Source organism: Felis catus, chromosome A1, assembly GCF_018350175.1.
Source record: "Felis catus isolate Fca126 chromosome A1, F.catus_Fca126_mat1.0, whole genome shotgun sequence".
Taxonomy (NCBI): Eukaryota; Metazoa; Chordata; class Mammalia; order Carnivora; family Felidae; genus Felis; species Felis catus.
The window spans coordinates 232,997,985-233,018,156 of NC_058368.1; positions in this window are offsets into that span (position 1 = coordinate 232,997,985).

The window sequence follows — 20,172 nt, forward strand, 5'->3', positions numbered from 1 at the left end:
AATCTACTACACAGCCCTTGCAATCATGTAATGGGATTATACGATACAATTTGGATTGCCTGGATTTATTTTCGTTTGCCTCCAAGAGGCTATCTGACAAATACTGAGTGTGGATTTCTGGAGAGCAAACAGACTTCCTTTCTCAGCGACGGGCATTTTGTCATTTAAATTCATTATCAGGGAATGTAAGATCACATTAAATCCACAGAAAATAATCTTCCTGTTTAGGAACAGCTGAATTTCCTCTCTCAAAATATGTAAAATCCCTACCGTATAATAGATTTGGTTTTTGTTGTTTTTTTTTTTTTTTACCATGGAACATAGATGAACATTAATATTTCTACCAAAGCATTTATTTATTGTATTTATTAGATTCTAATATCAGTTCCAATTGTTTCCAAATAAGTTTGACTTTAAAACTAGTAAATGAGGGGCGCCTGGGTGGCGCAGTCGGTTAAGCGTCCGACTTCAGCCAGGTCACGATCTCGCGGTCCGTGAGTTCGAGCCCCGCATCGGGCTCTGGGCTGATGGCTCAGAGCCTGGAGCCTGTTTCCGATTCTGTGTCTCCCTCTCTCTCTGCCCCTCCCCCGTTCATGCTCTGTCTCTCTCTGTCTCAAAAATAAATAAACGTTAAAAAAAAATTTAAAACTAGTAAATGAGACCCTATGGGTTCCTCTTTCCATTCCATGGCCCTAGTCAGTCCTCCCTCTTCTCATGGGCACCCCAACATCCTGGAAACCATTTAGACTTGGACTTAACTAGTTGATTTTCTAGGCTGCCACGGTTCCATTTATGACCTAGGCTTTAGTCACTGTAATTCTAAGTGGAAAGAGATCTGTGAAATCCACCTAATCCTTATCCAAAAAAGGATAAGTTTGGGGCTGACCTTCCCCACGACGCCCCGGACTCAGCTCACTCCGTCATCTGCCCACCTGGAGCGGTTCCCGTGCCTCACGTCCTTGTCCGCCAGTCACCCTCCCCAGCGACCCATCCAAAGGGACGCTCACACCAGCGTCTTGCTGAGGCCTCTGCTCACAGCAGCAGCCTTACATCCCTCTTCTGCAAACCAAGCCTCCTCAAAAGGAACTCACCCCAAACGTGGCCTTCAAAGGTTTGGAAAGGTCCTCCAAGGCCGAGGTACCATCAGTGACAATTCAGGGATAATTCAGTGATAGTTACCAGCATGCAAAACATTTTTATTGCAACAGCAAGAAAAAATACATGGTTTAGGTAATGTCTTAGTCAAATGATGGAAAGCTTTGAATCTTCAAAAAGACTACTGACAGGAATTTGAAAACCAGGAGGCATAAAAACAGTGTGTTCCCCGCTGGGCTCCTGGCTCCTTGGCCTTGCCAGGACCTTGATGAGCAGTCGAGGGGGAGCACCTTTGATCAACAAGGTCTTCCCCTTGAGCTGACACCGTGTGCTTGGGGAGCCTCCAGGGAGACTCAGCTAGAATGAGCTCAGGACCCAAGGACGACCCACCAGAAACACCCAAATAACTTGTCCCCTGAAGCCAATCTAGGCAGCCTGGGGACACGTCCACCCCAGAGAATTAAGCTGTTGAGCTTCTCCTTCATGTTTTTAGAAACACACAGCCAGGAAGCCTGGCCAAGGTGGGCGAGGACACCATTAAGCCACCTGGCTGTCCTGGAACCCTTCGTGTACCAACATGAATCCAGGCACATCTGTGACAGCTGCAGTTTGAGTAGATCGTTGCAAACTATTCCTGTTTTCACCCCCTCTGGCCCCCCCAGCCACTCACGGAAACTAACTTCAGTGCCTTGTCTCTACTTTACCATGTGAAGATTTTGCTACTTCAACGACACCGGCCTGAAAAATCACATCATCTCTGAAAAACCACCGTTAGCAATGTCGAGATTTATTTGCTTTTCAGACCACCACCACGCCCCGCATGACTGGGAACGTGTAATTGGCAAAAACAGTTTGAGAAAAACCAAGTGATGAAGGTATTTATCCCAAATTACTTTTTACATATTTAATATGTCCGATTTGATGTGTTTTTGAACTGCCGACTTCTCGGTGTGCTATCGTTGGGGGAAGCACTTAATATCAATTTATTCCCAAATTGGTGATGGTAAGCTTTTTTTTTTTCCTTTTTGTTTTCATTGAGACTTTACTTTTTAATAGCGGTTTTGGCTTCATAGCATAAATGAGGGAAGGTACAGAGATTTCCCCATATACTCCTGCCTCCACACAAGCACAACCCACCCTTTCACCCCCTTGTCAATATCCCCCACCAGAGGCGGGGATTTGTTACAGGGGTACGTTTGCTGCAGTTGATGAACATGCATTGACACAATCCAAAGTTCACATTACGGGTCCCTCTTGGTGCCATACATTCTTTGGGCTTGGACATATGTGTGATGACATGAATCCATAATATTGTGTCATACAGAGTATTTTCACTTCCCTAAAAATCCTTGTGCCCTGCCTGTTCCTCCCGTGCCTGGGTCCAAACCTCTGGCAACCCACTGACCTTTTTACCATCTGTGTAGCTTTGCCTGTTCCCAAATGTCATAGAGTTGGAATCAAAAAGTACGTGGCCTTTCCAGAGTGGCTTCTTTCCCTAAGAAATATGCATTTAAGGTTTTTCCATGCCTTTTCATGGCTTAATAGTTCATTTCCTTTTAGCGATGAGTAGCGTTCCACTGTCTGGATGGACCCCAGCTAATTTATCCATCCACAGACTGAAGGGCATCTCGGTTCCTCCCAAAGGTGACATTTTGATAACTTAGTTTAGTGCTGCCAGCCAAGACTCTCCACTGTAAAATCATAAGTTTCCCTTTGTAGGTAATTCATGGGTAGATACTTTGAGTAAAACTATGTTGTTCTTCATCAAATTTTGACTGCTTACTACTTTCAATGTCCTATGATTGTATAACTCCATCACTCTGTAGTTATTAGCTGGCATCGCACGACAAATGAGAAATTTCCCTCCCCCTGTGTATATGTTTGTTTACATCAGACTCAACTCATGTATTTTTATTTTATCCAGTGGGCCATTGTCTATTACAATAAATATCCATTTTGATGCACAGATTTTCACAGATTGGGCCAAGGCAACTCTTTTAGTTCTTGACCCCCTTTGATGGTTTCCTACGACTCCTTAAGGACATGTTTATTTTCTGATACAATACGATGTTCCAGACTCATTTTATCCTTTTCCTGCTCCAGCTCCGGAATTAGCTACCTTTCCAAGGAGTTCTGGTTCCTCTCAGCAGAACATGTTATTTAGAAACCAAAATCTTGATGGTAGGCTCTATGGGTATTAGATTCTTCTCCAACTTCGCAGCATAAACCAGGAGCTCTAATCACCCTTTGAAGACATCCAGGGCAGTAAGAAGAGAGGACATTGAAACTGAGCATTTCAGAGCACCTGGATTGCAATATTGTACTCATATTCTGCCTCCTTCTGGATTTCTGTGCAAAGTGAATGGGTTTGCCTTTTGTGTTTGAAATTTCATGATTTTAATGCCAGTGACTGATCTTTCTGCATCGTTTGTCCCAAACTTAGGTGTGAGGAGAACTGAGTAAACTGACCAAAGTAGTACGTGTGCAGTGTAGAAAAATAATACTGGGTGTTCTGTCACGAAATATCTTCTGCAGGCATTGTTTAAAGTCGCACGTGACTCATTTTGCATAATGACATTTTATTGTTCTATTGCTATGACAACTTGAAAGAAAATTACTTCTATAGAAAGTATACTTTTTATTCTTTGCTCAGTCTTTCTGTTAAGATTAAAAATGTGCTTAGTGGCTTGCTGAATTCACTGTCAAAAAAATAGTAAAAGATTAAACAGAATCACAAGTATTTCCAAGTGAAGTTCTCAGGTCTTACTATATTTGAAAATGTACCTAACATATTTCATACTTTTTCCTCTTCGGTTACAATGTCGTTGTCACTTCTGAGGTTGGTTGTTAGTGGTCATCACCAGCCAATGGAATTTCTAAAAATCCCTTATTTGATAGTGGGTATCTGTTCCCTTGCATCCTTACAATATTGTCTGGTGTGGACATTTCACTACAACGTCTACTAATAATTTAGGTTGTACCTACCACTTATGAAGTGTCTTGTGTATATACTTTATCTCCATTAGTAGGTTATGTTTCACTCATTCCAATGTCTGGGGAAGGCAGCTGGAGCTCCAGTGTCTCAGGGCTGAGTTTAGAACCAGATCTCCAGATTCCCCTGCTGGCCCTCCGGGTCCACAGCCTACATCAACTTCATTTTATAGTACTGTTTAATATTCATGCTGGGGAAACATTACTCCCTTTCATTAGACCAGATAGCGTGCTCAAATCACAAATGGTGTGCTTGTACGTGAATTCCAATACAGTGTTGACCTCTTCCTTTGTGTGATTAGTGCCTTTCCAAATACGCCGTGTATCAGCCGAATTTTCAGTTGTCAGTGCATCTGCTCTCTGACATCGTATCTATTAAATAACGAATAGTTTTTCGACCAAAACATGTATGTCCCTAGGAAGTTCATTTATTGAAAGGCATATCCTGCAAATTACTTAATCTGTTCACCAATGAGGAGGAGTATCCATGCCTCTAGCTTAGGAAACATAGATGCAGATCTCCGCTAATTGGCATGGACGCATTTGATGATGAGCTGAAAGGTACCAGCACAAGTCATTTTGTCCCCCTTGAAATACTGTGAGCATGACTGACGAGACACCACAGTAGGATTGCTCATTCCCAGGAGATGGAATTAGGGTAGTTTTTACTTTTCTCTTTATGACATTCTGAAATGAAGCAAGCATGTCAAATCAACCCTTTGGGGAACTCAGTTACCAGAGTTCTAATTGTCATCAAGTGTCGCCTTGGAAAACAGTCTGCAAGCAACTAACTCTTGTCTTGCAGAGGGCTGAGGCTGTGAGCAGACACGCATCTAAACATGTGTTAGTAACAAAATAAGCAACAAGCTCTCTGTAGATTGGATATTAAAATAACCTTGTACATAGCAACTATCCTTTTAAGGAAACATGGGGAGACTGGTAATTAGATGACTTGCACTCATGAATTTTTCAGATTGTGAAATAGCTGTGCCTCAGAAACATATAATTCTCATTTATTTTATTATACTCTCAAATTAGATCCGGCAGTATGATATTTATCAATTGACGATCTATACTGCAAGTGATATCTATAATCTTTTTAATTCCTTCCGTGCCTATTAAGAAGTCATTCAGGTTTTCATGAAATTGAATGAGTCTCTGTGTATGGGTACATGTGTGCTTATGTGTGGTTATAGATGTGTCTGTGTATGTAATTTAGTATATCTTTATATCCTTATGAAATGCATTTCATAGAGATTTTCAAATTCACTGAAAAAAGTACTACCTTTTATTCTCTTAAATTATGCTGTTATTCTGTTGTTTTTATAATTCTTCATAGCATTCTTTTCGGTCTTTTTTAATAGCCGTTTGGCTCAGGGAAATCTATGTAATCTCTCTGACCCTCAACATCCTCCTTCGTAAAATGGAATTGGTAATACCTTCCCCATAAGGTGGATGAGATTGAGTGCACATAAAATGCTCACACCGTGCCCTGCCCATGACAAACTGGATGTAATTCCCAAGCCAATATGTATCCTTCCGGTCTCAGGCCAGTGCTTGTCCTTAGAGGTCTCTCTATACAGCACCTTGCCTTGACCATGACATAAGTATTCAGATGCTGGCAGTGATGCTTATGTAGAGATCTCTCCCTTCTCTCTCCGGTGGAACAGGCTCTAGAACAATCAGGACATGGTTCCTCATATCTTCAAACACCACAACCAGGGGCCGGTTCGAGTCTGGGTGGTTTGTTCCATTGGGCACTGGGTGTGCCCAGGCAGATCACCTCAGTTCGGGCACCAACCCCTCCTGAAACACCCTGGGAAGGACAAAGAAGCTTTGCGAGGGAGTCAGCCTAAGAAAACGATTTCTGTTCTTTTAGGTTTTGAGAATTTCATCATTTAGCATTCCTGTAGCAGCTTACTGGAGTTATACAGTGTGTTCTTAGCTTCTTTTTCTAGATGTAAATGGTCTTCTTCAAAGAAATTTAGCGTACAGACTTCAATAATATTTACTATGGCTTTGAAAGCAAGTAAAACTCTTGAACATAGATCAGACCTGCAGGAGCAGAAAGGAGCCAGCCAACACAGTTTGAATGGGGTTAAAACCTCTTCTTAACTACAAATCTTTTTGAATTTTATTCCCTCACCTGGCACAGAGCACTCTCAGGATAGATCGACAAATTTTGTTTTACTTTTGAATTACATAAGGGTTCTATAAACTTTGGGTCCTTCTTAACACGGCGCTGTCCCTGCTGACCAAACTGTCCAGTAGCATTGGGCACACTGGCTCAGGGCCTTCAGCTCTGCAGAAGCACTTTCCCTGCTCTGCTCATATCTGTGGTCATGGACCTTGGTGGGGAGAACAACCCGACTGCAGGAAGACCTGGTCCCCAGGCTGCCTCTTTCCAGTTTCAGGGCGTCCCCCAGACTTTTTCATTCCTTCCGGTTTCCATGCCTACGTTCGCATAATAATACCAATTCTTGATAATTAGACAACTATTGATATCATCACTCTATCCAACAGGCACTGCAATTCCCATCTCACAGGTGAGGGACCTAAGCTGGAGGTGGCAGAGCTGGGCCTGAAACCAGGTCGTCCTCCTAGGCTGGACGTTTTGTAGGGGACAGTCATGGTGCTTTCTTAGACAGACTGGACTGGGAATCAGCCTTCGGCTTCTCATCGGAAATTATGCGTGCTCAATGCAGTAGGCAGGCCATGGGGGCATTGTCCATGTTTTATAAAAGAAGGGTAAAGAATTTCTTTCCTCTTGAGGGACTGCATACACAGGCGGATGATGGTCATGCCATATGTGAAAGCAGAACTCTGATTCAGACCTCCTCAGCAACCAGCCCCGAATGAGCAGGACTCAAGAACTGACAGCTTCCCTAAATTGCTGAGTCGTCCTCGCAAGTCAGGAACAACCAGAGGAAGTCAAATCTATGCCCCAAACCAATTACCTAGGGCCCCACTTCTGGTTTGGCCACCTCCAGCTCTGCCATGCCAATCACGACACCCCTGAAGCCTTCCCTGTCTTCACCACAAGGTTTTTCCCCCGCAACCCCCGTCTGCCTTGGCGTCTCTTCCAAACGCATGTGACGGTGGCCAACTCTCTTGCCACAGCAAGCCTGTGCTCGTTCTTATTCGGGCCGTCTTCCTTTGCTTCCATGCCCTTGAGGAACAAGGTGTGAGGTTGGAAGGATGGGCCTTCCTCAGTCGGGCTGCCCTCGATGACACAACAAAGCAGATACTTGGGTGGCTGTGTCCTCCTGCCGTGTTTCCACACAAGCAGAACAAGTATGTCCTCAAAGAATAACTGTAGTTACTAATGAGATCCCAGCTCAACTAGCTGATGATGCTTTCCTATGATATAAATGAATACATGCTTTCCATTTTTACTCACTTCGGGTGTCTCAGTGGTCCATGAACTGGAAACGCATTTTCAAACTCTTTAGATGCGTCCTACTACCTAAATAATTCCTGGCCACCCTGTCTGTGTGCCTTTGCAAACATTCGCCTACACTCAGGTCATGGTCTGCTCTGATTCCTCCAGATTTTGCTGTCATTCCCACAGAGGAGCAGTGGGTTATCTTCTATTATTTTACAACTGATTTGCACAGTTTGTTAATTGATTTCTGTCTGAGTCTTATCACTAAAACCACACCAAAAATCTCTCTAGAAGCTTAAGGAGAGTGAGGGGAAATTACCATCTTCAATTAGGAAAAGATAAGAAGCAAATGATCATCGACCTTGTCACCTTGGGAAGTCACCCTGCAAAGAAGAAGAGAGGACAGGATGGGACCAGAAAGAGTGGTTTGGGTTTTTTCTTTTATTATTATTATTATTATTATTATTATTATTATAATTCTTGGCCAGGATTTCTTGGACTAATGGCATGATATATTATATATAGTATATATATAATATATAATTCACAACTATATATACATATATATATGAAAGTGCAGGGAATAATAAACTAAACACTAAACTAGATAAGCTAAAAGGCAATTGACTCAATGGAAAAAGATATTTCCACATGACATATCTGATAAAGGGTTAGTACCCAAAATCTATAAAGAACTCATCAAACTCAATACCTAAAATGACAAATAATCCAGTGAAGAAATGGGCAGAAGACATTAATTGGCACTTCTCCAAAGAAGACGTCCAGATGGCCAACCGACACATGAAAAAATGCTCGACTTCACTCTTCATCAGGGAAATACAAATCAAAACCACAATGAGATACCACCTCACACCTGTCAGCATGGCTAACATTAACAACTCAGGAAATAATAGATGTTGGTGAGGATGTGGAGAAAGGGGAACCCTCTTGTGCTGTTGGTGGGAATGCAAAGTGGTGCAGCCATTCTGGTAAACAGGATGGTGGTTTCTCAAAAAATTAAAAATATAACTGCCCTATGACCCAGCAACTGCACTACTAGGTATTTATCCGAAGGATACAAAAATGTTGATTTGATGGGGCACGTGCACCCCAATGTTTATAGCAGCACTATCGACAATAGCCAAATTATGGGATGAGCCCAAATGTCTACCCCATCTTCTTATCCATTCATTGGTTGATGGACATTTGGGCTTTTTCCATAATATATATACTCAGGAATCAAAAAGAATGTAATCTCACCACTTGAGACCACATGGATGGAACTAGAGTGCATTGTGCTAAGTGAAATAAGTCAGTCAGAGAAAGATCGATACCATATGATTTTACTCATATGTGGAATTTAAGAAACACAATGGATGAACACAGGAGAAGGGAAGGGAAAACAGAGAGGGAGGCAAATTTAAGAGACTCTTATGTACACAACAAACTGAGTGTTGCTGGAGGGAGGTGGGCGGGGTGGAGGGGCTAGATGGGTGATGGGCATTAGGGAGGGCATTTGTTGGGATGAGCACTGGGTGTCATACGTAAGTGATGAAGCCAATACTACAATGTATATTAACTAATTTGGATTTAAATAAATTAATCTAAAAAAAGAAAGTGCAGACAATAATATCCTCCCATCCCCATGCATCCACCACAAATAGTGAACAGATGATGACGTTTTGTCAACGAGCCTCAGTGCCTTTCTTGGTCTCCTCTCCACTTTGACCTTCTCACCGGCAGCAGGTGCCGCAAACCCTGTGTATAGTTGCAGTGTCACCGGGGAAGAGGAGAAAGAGAGGCAGCCTGCAGACCAAGGTGACAGGGATGGGTCCTGAGTAATGTCCACACCCTGCTGGGTCAGAAGAGCGGGACTCACTGCTCTGGCAGAGGGCAGGCTCCAAGGTGGTGCCTCCCCCGCTGGCGTCAGCTCCTTTGTCTGCTGTTCTCTGAGAACCTTCTGGAGAGATGCAGTGGGAGGCTGTCCCTTCTGGAGCAGCACCACCTAGAAACCTGCTTCCCCTGGGTTTGGCGCCTCGGGGTTCCCGTAGGATCTAAGCAACCCCAGTTCCTTACAGTGGAGCCCAGTGTCTCTGAGAAAACAGCTCCTGTGAAGGTCAGCTGACTTCCTGTTGATTTGTACTTGACCGATGTTGATTAATTAAGGACCGATTTTCCTGGATTGAGGTCCAGCCTGGCATACTCTGCCTCTTAGAACAGACCTGAATAGGGGTCCAATTCTACAAAGGTCAGTTTAATTTGTGTTCTCTGTCCGCCTTTGGGTAATTCAAACCAATGGACAGCCTGCACTTTGCCTGGAGGCAGAATCCTAGGGGAGGCCAAGTCCAATCCCACCTTTGTTCCACAGGGGCGGGTTCTGGGAGGACCAGGCCCGGCCCAGGCCCCCTTATGATCCCCTTATGATCCCCTTATGACTTCCTGCCCCTAGGCCTCTGTTGATCAGCCCCAAGGGTCATCCGGGAGTCCTGGCCCGAGGGAGACAGCTCCTGTGTTGGCAACACTGTGGCTTCCTCCTTCACTGATCTATTTCCAAGGCCTTAACATTCATCTATCGAGTCCTTTGAAGTTCATCCACCGCAGGCATTGGTGTGAGTCACAAGACACAACAGACACACTTGAACAAAATGGTGTGTTTACAGCAGGATTTCCCGTTCTGCACTCCGGATAAGCAGGGAAAGAAAAGAACTCTCACGTCCTCTACTTTGTTGCTCCGCCGACCCCACAGTGGGCATCTCTCACTTGTCTCCCCTCAACTCCATGGGACATTCTCTGCACCAGTGGGAGTTTCTGGTACCAGTGACATACTCCCACTCTGGCTAATTCACCAAAGGGGAGATTTGTTGAAATGACTCAGGGTGATCCAACAATCAGTTTTCAGAAGGTCCAGAGCCAGGGAACACCGGCGTCCTGGGAAATGAGACATATGGACAATACCTTCGGGGTGCAGAGTTTCCAATATTTTATCCTTGATTCTCTCTCCCAGCCAAGATCCAAGTTCCAGAAGAGAGAGATTCCGATTGGCCTAGTGTGGGTCACATGCTACCCTCTGAACCTGGGAGGCGGGAGCAGTCTGATGAATGTTCTCATTATACGTGATCTGGAGAAGCAGGGTTGCTGATTCTTCCTGATTGGCCTGGGGTTTCCCAGTGTTATCACTGAAAGTCCTGCATCCTGGGAACCCCCGCAGACCCATGAAATGTGGAGAAAGTGGTTCACGCTGGAAAGGGCTTGTTTCTTGCTTGAAGATTGAGGCATTATTACCAGACGAAGGCAGAAGGAAAATTGACCTAAGCGAAACAGCAAACACCCATGATGTAGCTCTCTCAGGATTCAAGTGGTGGCAGATGAGCAAACCTGGAAGAAGAGGTGTCCACCGTCCATGGACTTGGTTTGCGTGGGAAGCCCTGGACTTCTGTGGGAGGGGGCGGGGGGGGCATTAGCTATGCAAGGATATCACCACGCTGCCTTCTCCTCTGCTCTGTAAAGGAATGCTCCCCCATGCTCATAACAAGATGCAGTGAGTCTCTTCCCTGTGATCTATTCTGGGGTCCTCCACTCTGATTCCAAACCCAATGTCCTTCCAAAGCGTGGGCTTTGAGGACCGCATGCACATGTCCTGCGTCGACCACATTATATTGCTAACAAATTCAATCTCTGCAAGCTCTGAGCATTTGTACAATAACAGGTCCAGAAAATCCTCTGCCCCTGCACACATGACCAAGATCTAGACCGTACCTGCGAGGGGCAGGTAGTCAATTGGCCTCAGTCATGCGAGCAATTTCTCTTGGGGTCAGTTCACGTTCCTGCCTCCCACACCCACAGCCACCACCTCCCACTTCCTGTAAGCCTCCCTCCAGTGTGTCTTTAGTAGTCCAAGGGAAGTAATTTCCATGGGTCATTGAAAATCTGCCACCTCGGGGCACCTGGGTGGCTCAGTCGGCTGAGTGTCCGACTTCGGCTCAGGTCACGATCTCATGGTTCATGAGTTCCAGCCCTGCATCAGGCTCTGTGCTGACATCTCAGTCTGGAGCCTGCTTCCGATTCTGTGTCTCCCTCTCTATCTGCCCCTCCCCCTCTCACACTCTGTCCCTCTCTCAAAAATAAATAAACACTAAAAATCGACCACCTCTTCTGTGATGTTACTGGACCATTCTCATTCTCCTTAGTGCAGTCTATGAAGGTGGAATGTTCCATACATATGTCGCATAATTGAATGGAATTTTTGCAACATGATTAAAATTAACAGTGACTAATGGGGTTGCCTGGCTGGCTCAGTCAGTTGAGCATCTCACTCTTGATTTCAGTTCAGGTCATAATCTCAGGGTTGATGGATTGAGCTCTGAGTCTGGCCCTGCATTGAGCACGGAGCCAATCTCTCTCTCTCTCTCTCTCTCTTTCTCTCTCTCTCTCTCTCTCTGCCCTTCTCCACCACCCCGTCTCTCAAATAAAAACAAAAAATTAACAAGTGACCAATACAGTACCTAATCGTGTATCAACTTCACATTTTATCAGAACCCTTTCTCATTTCTCTGTTCCGTTTCATTAGAAAATTTGTTTGATTATGCGCAGCCACAGTAGACACAACGTGGACTTCTAGAAACTCACATTCTCCAAAGCCAAAGCTGATTTCCATCCGATGAACCCCGTGTTAGTGACACCACAGGAAAATGAACAAGCCTCTCTGGAAAGTTAACTTACACTCCTACTCTGAGGAGGTGGTTTGGAAATAGATGCGGAAGAACTTTTTTATTTGAAGCTTAAATCTGGACTGGTTTTTTTTTTTTTTTTTTTGATGTTGTTGGTTTGGTTACTTGTTTTGTTTTGGTGTTGGTGGTGGTTTTGGGGTTTTGGTTCGACCTAATCCGGAGACTTCACAATTGTTGCCAACAGATCTTTATATTTTAGGATAACATTATATTCTGAATCCTAACGCCATGCCTATCCCAAAATTTCAGGAGATGTTCCGATGTACCTTACTGTCTCATTTTCTGTATCAATAAAATTAACCAGATATGGCAGTGATCAGCATCCACAACACGTCCCACGGACGTCGTCTTGTGCCTGGATGTGGCACAACGTTGAGGAGCTATATGCTGTCGCTACTGTGGTTTCAGGAAATGTGCTGAGGCTTTGCCCACGTCACTCCTAGGAAACCAGGGCGGGAGCTCCGGACTTCTTTGTACCTGAATCCGCAAATCGAGAGGATTGGACGAACAGCGGGAAGGGGAGTGACGTAGGCTGTGTTTTCACTGCATTTCAGTGAGCACAAACCATAATTTGAGAAACGTGTACAAGTAGAGCAATTAGCTGTCACGTTTCCTCTGAGTCAAACAGGACTGCAGCGCATTGCTGGGTGCAAAGGAGACACCACAAAAGTCTGAGCCACCATGCTTGATCTTCAAGGGCCGCCATTACAGAGACGGATGGATCACCCACCCAGCTCTGGGCCGGGCCCTGGGTTATTTCTGGGGATGTGAAGGCAAATAAAACGTGGCTGCTTCTCTGGAGATACAGCTGCCCATTTGCACGTTTTGGCAGAGCTAGACTTGAGAGTCGAGGGAGCCCCTGAAAAGCACAGTCTTGCTAGCCTGCCAGGATAGGCTATGCGGCGAAATAGCGTTTGAATTGTAAATAAACCTCTTCTGAGGGCTGAGGAGTAGTTCATAAGGATGTAGATTTATAATGATAAAAGCTAGTAAGAGACTGTTAGGCAAACTGAAATTTTCAGCTCTCACAGCCATCCAAGAACTGTTTCTGTAGGCAGGAAGATTAAGGGAGGGCATCCCTAAATCACCGCTTCTGGCCCTGCTCCTCGGAAATCTTCTGTAGGTCTCCAAAGAGAGATCTTCTGTGTACTTTACTGCCGTCTGCTCTCAAGTCTGTATTTCTTGATGGTAATTGTTCTTTCTGTGCGCGTGGTGAAAATGCTTAAGATCCAGTCTCAGTAACCTTCAAGTACATAATACCGCATCATTAACTATCGTCCCCATGCTGTACTTCTTCCTATTTATTCAGAACGTATTCTTCTGATAACTAAAAATGTGTACCCTGTGACCTATATCACCCGATTTTCCCCTTCGCCAGCAACCTCCATTCTATTCCCTGTTTCTAGGAAACTGACTTCTTTTTTTCTTTCTTTTTTTTTTTTTAAGATTCCACATATAAGTGATATTTTGCAGTAATTGTCTTTGTCTGGCCTGCGTTAGCTTGAAACTATCCTAATTCATCCATGTTGTCAAAAAGCAGCAGGATTTCCTCTTTTAATAACTTAGTAATAGTTCACTGTGTGTGTGTGTGTGTGTGTGTGTGTGTGTGTGCGTGCGCGTGTGTAATTACATTTTCTTTGTCCATTCATCTAGTGAAGGACGTTTAAGTTGTTTCCATACCTGGCTACACAGAATGCCATCGTAAACGTGGGAGTACGGATATTTCTCTGAGATCTTGATTTCAGTTCTTTTCGGTATAGACCCAGAAGTAGAAACCTGCTACAAATAGAACCTCCTAGTTCTATTTGTAATTTTTTGAGGAACCATCATTCTCTTCTTCATAACGGCTGTCCCAGTGTACATATCCATCCAACAGTTTGTATGGGTTCCCTTTTCCCCACATCTCACCAACATATTTTATCTCGTCTTTTTGTTAATAGTTTGATGTTAACTGTCCTTGAGCCTTGCACAGGGGCTCTGTGGAATTATATCTCTTTTAAATCTGTGAAGATTTGATCTTAGGGAATCTTCAGTTGCCATTGGCAAATCTGAGGTGTCTGCATTTTAAATTAGGCTAAAAGCAAACGTACCGCCTACCGTCTGAGGCTTTGATTTAATTACGAGTATCAGTATGTTTAATTGGAAAGAGATTTTAAAGATAAATCAAATAGCGTAAGGCTTAAGAGACTCTGGCACTGTTAAGGATTGTTTTAAAATTATTGCACGAATTCTTTTTTTTATTGTTTTTCACAAAGGGGTTGGGACCAGTAGACCACAAATGATTCAGTCTTTCTACCGTATGCTCTCATTATTTGTTATTAACATCTGCCCTGGGGTCTCATAGACTAATCAAAAATTTCCTTAAGGTATATTACAACTAAAGGGACAGGTGCCAGCTTCCCCACCTCATTTTATGCAAATATATTAAATTCTGAGCTCTAAAAAAATAGCAAAGACATGATATCAACTACTATCTCTTTCTTTGAGCAAATTAAAATGTATTAAGTAGAGATGTTCTATAACCATCGGGTATTAAACCCCCTTCCTCTTTTCATTTTTCCTTTTAATGAAGCCAAGCCTGTAAGACCTAAATAAAATCTTTTTTTTTTTTATTTTTTAACGTTTATTTACTTTTGAGACAGAGAGAGAGAGACAGAGCATGAATGGGGGAGGGTCAGAGAGAGAGGGAGACACAGAATCCGAAACAGGCTCCAGGTTCTGAGCTGTCAGCACAGAGCCCGATGCGGGGCTCGAACTCACGGACCGCGAGATTGTGACCTGAGCCGAAGTCAGACGCTCAACCGACTGAGCCACCCAGGCATCCCAGACCTAAATAAAATCTTAAAGATCATCTCATCCAACCAATTTGACTAAAACAAAACAAAGAAGAAGAAGAAGTCCAGAGGAGTTAAAATCACTTCTGTCCAATGACAGAACCAGTCTGTGTGTGTGTGTGTGTGTGTGTGTGTAACATGTATATATATAAACATATGCATATATCTGTAGACACATATATGTACACCATATATATGCATGTGTGTAAACTGAGAATATCATTTCTTCCTAAATAATCCTGTATTTATTTGGTGTGACACGTGAAACCTGGAAAGTGATATGTAACTTTTTGAGAACTAATAGGAGGAAAGCTATTTTAATATTCCTATGAGAAAAAAATATTTCCATGTCTCTAATTAAATGCACGCTTTAAAAAGTGAATAGTATTTAACTTAATTAAACAGCGTCAAATGTATGGTGACATTATTCTCCTCAAAACCAAGCCAACTTCTGCACAAATTCCTAATGAGTTTATAGACAGATGATCAATATAGAGTTACAGTATGGGAGCTGAGGAAGGTGTCAGGTTGCATTTGCCAGATAGGGTGATGACATTGCCCTAATTCCACTGCCAAACGCCATCTGCCCCAAGCACCAGGACCATTAAATTCTGGCTTGTGCCCTGTGTCATTTGATGACTGGCGTTCTGTCAGTGACTTTGGAGGAGCCATTGAAATTCTCACTTCTTCAAATGAGGACTAGGTCACAATAGCAATCTGTCAACAGATGCCTTTAGAATATGCAGAACTCAGAGTATTTGGTTTGCCCGGCCCCACCTCTGAACATGATTTTAGTTTTTATTCCAGTAGCAACGTTTAAAATGTCTTCAAGAAACCCCTGTGATTGTGTTTTTTCTCAACCCAGTCATTGAACTATTGTAATTCACGCATTTCCACAAAATGCATGCACGACACAAAAAGACATAAAGACTTTGTGGTGTTAAAGAGATTTGTCAAAGGTCTGGTTGTTAAAAGAATGGCATTGGTGGGGCGCCTGGGTGGCGCAGTCGGTTAAGCGTCCGACTTCAGCCAGGTCACGATCTCGCGGTCCGTGAGTTTGAGCCCCGCGTCGGGCTCTGTACTGACAGCTCAGAGCCTGGAGCCTGTTTCTGATTCTGTGTCTTCCTCTCTCTCTGCCCCACCCCCGTTCATGCTCTGTCTCTCTCTGTCCCAAAAAATAAATAAACATTGAAAAAAAAATTTTTTTTAAAAAAAAGAATGGCATTGGTGATGCTTGACTTTCATTTGAAGACACGTAATACATCACTGTAGCCACTCAAAGAGCCAGGATCAGCCCAGTGTCCCTGAAGAATCATTCACATTGGGCAATTCCCAGGGAGCCAGGGAGGTCTAGCCACATCCCTCCGGTTTACCCTACCAAGCCTCTGCTGGTGGCACCAGCTTATTCAGTCCCCAGCTGTGGCCCCTCTGTGGCAGACGTCCTTTGTTTGAAGCTGCAAGTAACAAAGAATTCTGCATTTCATCTATGTGAGTATCCTTGTGGTCTGTCCTACCGTTCGAAGAATAGATAATCCTACGTAACATATTAGAATTATAAAGCAATGATGCTGACTTCAATGGCTGATATCCCATTTCTCCAGGTTTCCTTGTTAGGCAGTACAAGCCTTTTTAAAACACAGAAACGTACACGCAAACGTTACTCAATACATACTGGCTGATTGGTTTAAAATTCACTGGGTTGAACGTATAGCCAAGTTATCAAGAAAATGCCAAGTGTGTTTTATTTTGATTTTTGTTCGTGGAGTTATCAGACCATGATGCAGAGAACCCAGGGCTATTCCACCGAAAATTGCCTCCAGGGACTCGGCATATCGTGCATAATAATTTATGACATGGAATCTTATTCTAGGTAATGGTTTCACAAACTCCCCTGGCAAGCATTTATTGGATGCCATTTGCGGCCCAGGCAGTGTGTGTGTTGCAGGGACTAGAGAGGGAGGCAAAGATTGTCTGAGACAAAGGCGATGAGCCCCAATAAAACTGAGTGTGACTCCAGCAATGGAACCTCCTTGGGGTGAAGAAGTCAACAATACGACACCTCAGTGTAACGACCTCCCAGTGCTCTGAGCCACCGGCCGCCATCATGGATGGAAGCTCTCAGGGGAGCAGTCAGGTTGTTCTCCCCTCATTTTCTTCAGGAACAAGGTCAAAGTTGATACACAGAAGGTTCTAGAAACTTAAGTTCATGTAAAATAAAAATTGTACTGGCTGAATTTCTTTCCTAGTAGGTCAGTTTGTCTTTTTCCGCTTGAAAGGCAAGGCTTACGACAGTCACACCATGCTATGAGAAAACATATTTCCTCGATAGAAACCGTGACCAAAACACTTGTGTGCATATTTGGAATCCAATACCTTTTGTTAAACTTAAATGCAACTAGTCTTTGACTTAAGTACTTATCTCAAAGGTTGCACCTGAAAACATCTTTTCAAAACCCTGGGAATCTCTTGGAGACTAGGTTTCTAGCAGAGTCACACAGGGCAGGGCTGGGCTCCAGGAATCCTGCCCTCTTCTCTCCAGTCTGGAATGAGTCGACAGCTCCTTACTGGTCTTCCAGCTGTGGGGTGAAACGTGCCTCTGGAGAAAGCAGTTCTGCTCCCGGAAGGGCCACTGCGTGTCTTTATCAGATGTGTACTCTGCAGGTGGACTGTGGCCAAGAATTGTCTGTAGAAACGTGTCTGTTGGGGGCTTAGATGTTTCAGACACTGATAGTTTAGGTTGCCTACTACGCTGTGTGGATATCGGCAAATATATTCTGTTACCAAGAGAAGGACGGCATGTCCCCATCCAAGAACAGAAGGAATCTTCCTTTGTTCTGCTGAGCCTCTTGGTGTGTTTGGACCAGCAAGGTTGTGAAGGAAAGGTGAGGAGAGATTAAAATGTTCAGGGTGTCCACTTGATAAGGGGAGATGAGTGTGGGTTTCCCAAGCAACCTGAGAGGGAAGGCGAGTTCCCTCTACTTGAAATGAGATTCTACCACCACGTGTGGACAGGTGAGAGGGAAACCTTCGAGCATTGAAGGTGGTTTTAGGCTCACCTGGACGTGGGCTGCTCCCAGCCTGCTCATGGAATCAGGCAGCACCCTTCTCTGGATGGAGGAACGTTTGTACTAGGTCTCGAGTGTTCCCCCCAGATAATTTTCAGAGACATTGATCGGTGACATGCGATCACCGGTGCCAGGAGGACACGTTTGGGCGGCAGAGGCCCCGCTTCGAATCTGCAGGGTCTTTGGATCTCTGCTCCACAAACATCTGTTCTTTCTTGTCTCCTCCCCTGTGCCCACACCCGACCCTTTACAGAGAGTTTCTATACTCCCCAAGGGGTGATGGAGACGGACTCTTTGTCTAGTCCGCTGTTCGTTTGGTGGGAATTAAACAGTCTCAGAGTGGAAACTGAATACCTGAACTTCAAGTACCCGAGAAGAGGTAGATAACATGGCAAGAGGCGGGCAGCCCAGCCCCCCACCGACGAGTGAGTCGCCTTGGGCCAGCACTTGACCTCACCCAACGGTGAGAGCAAGTCAGCAAACCCCCAGCCTTGCTACTTGTAAAACACCCTGAATGCCCATCAGAGGGAACTCAGGGAATGGGAACAGCCCATCCAGGTGACAAAAACACAGGCTGGGACTCTGCAGCAGGCTGGGAATCTAGAAACGGTGGCTTTGCCACCATATGACAGAAGTTTTGCTTTAATCTTAGTTGACGTGTGGTTGAATACGACTTGGGGGTAGATGGAGAGCATCGGCTTCAAGAGACATACTGAACTTCTCCGAAACACGCGCATCTCCATCATTGCATCAGGCCGAACTTTGAGATGATGTCTCTGGGAGTGAGTCCTCCAGACCGCCTTGATTTCCAGGGAGGGAGTCCTGAACCATGACCTTCGTCCTCACCTGTCATTCCCTGGAAAGCTGCACCGTGGGGAATGGTGACTCTGAAGCTGGGGACACGTAGTGACAGCCCACAGGACTGGTGCCATCTGTCACACCGGTGACCGCAGCAAGCCAACAGGGCCAGCCTGAAGTCCTCTCCTGTAGATTTCCAAGGGAAGCTGTCCCAGGTACGTGCAGCCACAGAGTGAAAGAGGCACGGATGCTGATGGAGGGCGAGGCACTGATTCTGGGACAGAATCCCCAGGGGCTCCCAGAGTGCAGCGGGGCCTCTGCTCAGGTTGTGGGGTTTCTTTGCTTTGAAGATCAATATAAGCTCAGATCTATGAGGCCAACAGTCCTGGACTTGGCCCGTGTCCTCAACAGGGTTACGTCTCTTCCGAGTCTCTATTAGCAGAATTGTAAAATTAAGCTATAGGGCTTACTTCGAATGCTCCTTGGGAGTTAAAAGGATAATTCGTAGGAAGTAGCTGGCCCTATGTTGGCACATGAGAACATTTTCATAAATGTTCGTTTTCTTTCTGCCCCTTAAGGGATACAGAGAGGGCTCCTGGAAACTTCAGGGAGGCGTGGATAAGGTTCCTTCCTTTGGTTACCCTTCTGCACTGCATCCGATAAACCTTAACACCAGTCCCTTCCCTGGACTGTCTTAGAAGCAAAAACTCTAGATGACCAGGAAAACTCCCGAAAATTATCATCCTTGGCATTTCTCAGGATATAAAATGCTTTCCTAAATTTGAGCCCTGTTTTTCCCCCTTGTACTCGGGCTGTTATGTTGGTTTCAGCCTGACTAGTAAACTTGCACCTCACCTCAGGGTTATGAGTCTGTCTTCTCTTGCCACTGAGTTCTTGAGTCAGGCTCTGCTGGGTGATCTTGAGGAGAAAGTGCTCCTTCTCACTGCCGCAGACTCAGGCCCTCCGGGAAGCACCCGACTTCTGCCTTTACTGGACTCCGTTTCACAGCCGTCAGTGGGTTTTCTCTAACTACCACTGTCTCCTCATCCCTCCATTTTCCATCTATTTTATTCCCATCTACTGGGACCTGTGGAGTCAGGGGAAACGATTTAGAGGCTTTCAACCAACCACTTGGTAGCTGAAGTTGCTACAATTGTGTTTTTCTCTGAGTTATGAAATCACTTCCCTTGATTTTCAAATGTCATTACCTACGGCATTAGGTGTTAATTTTACACAAAGATCGGTGTGTTTTAATATGTAACTTTAGGAACCTTCAG